The 4,234-nt window shown below is 37.6% G+C and overlaps 1 long non-coding RNA gene across 1 annotated transcript in view; it reads left to right on the top strand.

Annotated features, from left to right (window-relative positions):
- The first annotated feature begins 1,316 nt into the window (after nucleotides 1-1,316).
- The window catches only part of LOC148734839 (uncharacterized), a 3,058-nt gene continuing 140 nt past the window's right edge, over nucleotides 1,317-4,234 (top strand). Inside the window, exons 1-2 of the long non-coding RNA XR_015999341.1 lie at nucleotides 1,317-2,800; nucleotides 3,442-4,234. The exon at nucleotides 3,442-4,234 is cut by the window's right edge and continues 140 nt beyond it. This is a non-coding gene — a long non-coding RNA (uncharacterized LOC148734839). The remainder of the gene's footprint in view (nucleotides 2,801-3,441) is intronic.

The raw sequence follows: 4,234 nt of genomic DNA, 5'->3' as shown, positions 1-4,234 counted from the left end.
TATCTTACAGACGATTAATACTCCAAAGTTTTCAAGGTTTCCATATAAAAAAAAAGCAGGTAAGTTTTTGTTTTAATCTCTACAAGCCTTCATTTCAAACCCTTTAATCGACATGGTTAGTATTGGGCCTAGGCGATCTAACTTGGTGAAGCACTGAAGCAGGCTCCAAACAAGTGAGCACCAAGCATGGTCATGTTACTTAAGACATGCCGATGAAATGATAAATTTGGTGTGGTTTGTAACAGTTCTGCGGTTTATCTTATTCTGCTTTATCACAACTGTAAGACGTCGGACTGATGCTCTATTCAACTGGCATTTTCTCTCAAAACATTAGTTTCAGTCACAGTCATCGTCTTATTTTTAATCTGCGAGAGGTTGAAAAAACGTTAACAAATACATTTCTTTACGTCATTCCAATTTCCACATGCAATGGCTAATGACACGGATTTTCATAACACCTGGCACTATTCAAAAAACTTGCTGAGACAACTAAAGCACTCAGCCTCGTTCAAAACCCCTTACATTCGTAGACATAAGTTTCATAGTCTTTTAATTAGACTTTCTTCAAGAGAAAAACGGCCTTCGTCCCGCAAATCTTTTGGCAATGTTTATCAACTAGAAGAAATGTATCAATCGTGACAATCTATAGTAAGTATCAATTTGGTTCGAGGTTCATGATTTAATTAATTGCCTTCTATATTTCTAACATGTGGTACATTCTTGCGGAAAGCGGAAACGTGATAAAGTTAATGGTTATTCCGTCACAAAGGTGTGTTGTTATTCAATCCTTGAGTGCTGTGGAATCTAATTGGCTGACCCCTTGAGTGTTAATGGCCTGTTACGTGCGATTTTCATGCATTATTGACTTCCTTTACACTCTTACATTTTAGGATCTCTGGTCTTTGTTCCTTACGACATCGCCGCTGTTTGAATGCAACGCACTCAGTTTGATTATTGATAAAGTTGGCAACCTTCTCATTTGAGATCTCACTGCAAACTGACACACTTCATCAAGAGCTCTTGTGAAATTTGAAGCCAGGATTGTATTTATTTGCAACACACACCTATACACCGTAACACAAATCAACAAAGGCTAATCTTTTGAATTGAAGTCATTAAACCAAAAAAATTTGTGAATTATTCAAAACAAAAACGCCATAATCACAGAACCACAAAAACAAAAAATCCATTTGTAAATTATACCAAAACACACACTATAAACCGTGAATTTATTCATTGAAAAGTGAAAACAACACAAATGAGCTACTATATGTTAGCCGATTTTATGCATATTAAAAAATCTAAAGCTTTTGTTTTAACTTCAGAAAGCTTTTTGATTGGATATTACAGCATGACGATCTAACAAGTGAAAAACTGTAGCAGGCCTTGAATACAAACGTTAGTTTGGAGTTCACAATAGACGTAAGCGCGAGGGTGATCGAGACACCACGATATCACGATAAAAAGATTCATTTTTGGTTTCAAGTTCGTGACAGATTTGCAGTTTATTTCATTCCATCCTATCACAACTTCGAACCGACGTTCTTTTCACTTAGCGTTTAAAATATGCTTCATGCATCAGTGAAAGTATTTGGTATTTATCTATTTTGCATTCAAGGCAAAAGATCCTTGCACTGTTTTGTTTCCGTGAATATACAAAAAAATCTACATCATTGAGCACAACTTTCTTTTCGACGGCCACTTGTAGACACGTTGTCCGCGCTTTAGTGAAGTAAACGGAAATGGCTGCAACACAAGCAATAGCCGTTTTGAAATATTCATACCATATGTCTTGGCGAAATTTTTCACTTTTCATCAGTTTTATCATCGAAACAACTATTCAGTGGAAGAAAATTTCGGTTCTGTTTAAAGTCGTTCTGAAAGCTGTTTGACTTGCACAAATGCAAGCGATTTCTTGCGTTTAGTTGCGTAACCCCTGTACTCTCAGGGGTGATGAGAAATCACCCCTGAGAGTATCGGGGTGGAATCTCCTCACACTTTCAATACACTGCCAAACGGGCAAGTAATGAGAAACTGAGAGTTATCAATCGCTGGAATTGTTTCTATACAACCCCAGATTTCAACACCAGCCAGTTAGGAAGCGCTTTGTCATTGATTAGGAAAATCAGATCTAAGGAGTTGTAATGTGTGAGGGATTTAATAAAAAACACTTATTATGTACCAGAGGATGAGTCATAATAGACAGTAATTATTATAATGAACGCAACAACCAATCATTCAAGTCCGCAGTTTCCATATCCGCGAAATGATCATACAAATACAACGTGCAAGAGCTTTCGTTCTGCAGTTGTTGAAAGCTAGAACTGATCTTCGTTGTTAGGTTTTTCCCCAAGGAAGATTCACTTTTGGTTTATCATGAATGCAAAGGAGACGAATCAGACAGAGAGTTTCCACAAATTACCTAGTGTATCAAGCGAGGAAAACAAGATTTCTCCCCCGGGAAAACCAGAGAAGCAAAGGCGCAAGAGAAGTTCGTGTCCCTTGTCCTACGTCGAGGTAATTACTTATGCTATTCTAAGCTCGCCACGAGGGCAAAGAACCTTGTCTGAGATATATAGCTTCATCCAAGAACGCTTTCCTGAATTCACTGAAAACAGAGTACGATGGAAGAACACAGTCCGCCATAATCTTTCATTGCATGAATGCTTCCAGAGAGGCCAAGTTGCTCATAACAAGGGTGGGTGCTACTGGTAGATACATCCAAGATTCTTGGCTGACTTCATTCGAGGAGATTTTTCCCGACGCAAGATGACGCAAACCCCGTATCTTTTCGTGGATGGTAGGTATAGTTATCGTAGTGCTCCTAAGCTACTTTTTCCATTTCATTTGTCTGGCCAGTCCTCATCGTTTGAACCACATGTTGGAATGTTACACAGCTCTAGCTGGAATATGCGACCTCGATATGGACCTCGATATGGACAGCATGGACACTTTTTCTGAACACATTTAGTTCCAGAAAACCTTTGTATATAGTTAGACGAACAAATAAACAGCCCTCGAAAAAAGGAAACCGTTAATTTGTCACATAAATAGAATATAGTGCACTCCACACGTACTCCACAAATACATGTATTTCTTGGTTCAATACAGTTACCTAATAAGGTACAAAAAGATCATCTTTGATGGTTAAATGCACATATTTCAGTTGCCGGTTATTACAATAAAATATTATCAACATCAGTATGTGATGTTTAGTTCTCCTCTGATCGTAGTTCACTAGATCAGAAAACTGCGTCAACAGTGCTACATGAAAGATATATTCTATGCATAATGTGTTCAAGCGGAAACGCTGTCAAATTTTTTTGATACAAATTACGAAGTATGACACTTGATTCGCATCTGGATTATTTCCTTATCATTGTAACTAGACACGTTTGTTGTTTAGAGTGCTTGAGACTTTCTTTCTTCTTTCTATTTCAGATCCTGAAGGAAGTAGATTTGTGCGGCGTTTCATTTTGCCAGATTACTCAAAGCGACACTTCAAATAAGGATATCTACATATCCTGCAGAAACCAAATCCCTCTAGCATTTCACGTGATAAATACTGGTCCGTCTGGTGGATGACCGGATGTTGCGCTGTTGATTTGAGACATTCACGAATTTTGACTCTGCTGTTACTGTTGAATTTGTAAATCGATCTTTATCTCTTGTTATACACACCCTTAATTCATGGAGATTACTTCACAAATGAATCTCGTGGTCTTAATACAAGGTTTAGACATTTGTTACTTCATTTCTAGGATCGACGTGATTTTTATTGTAACAAACTCGAACGAGGATTTCTTTCAGAAACAATGAGTATTTACACTGTGTAAATAAGCCTTGGAGGACTTGAATAGATTCCCAGCAAAGAAAAACGAAAAGACACGAACGATGCCTTCAACGAAAAGGGAATTAAAATATTATTAGTTTGGTAAGATAAAAACATCCAAGGAAAAAACTACAGAAAATTGCAAAGTAGGAGTATATGGTCTGATTATTTAAACAACGTTTAGCCGTTGGTCAACAAAACCGCGCTCTAGACCATCTTCAATTTAGCCAAACCTCTTATCTGAACACTTATTTTTGTGAACAGCGTCAAGAAGGCCGAAAGCGAACAGTGCAAAGAACATTTATTTGATCACATCAATCTACTTATAGGGAAAACCATAGTCCTACTGATTGCGTAAAACTATGATTTCGGTTAGACCTCGTGTCAATAACCGTCCCTATG

This window comes from Stylophora pistillata, chromosome 3 (genome assembly GCF_964205215.1).
Source record: "Stylophora pistillata chromosome 3, jaStyPist1.2, whole genome shotgun sequence".
NCBI classification, from domain to species: domain Eukaryota; kingdom Metazoa; phylum Cnidaria; class Anthozoa; order Scleractinia; family Pocilloporidae; genus Stylophora; species Stylophora pistillata.
The sequence above is the reverse complement of the archived record's forward strand: the minus strand, read 5'-3'. Positions and strand labels throughout refer to the sequence as shown.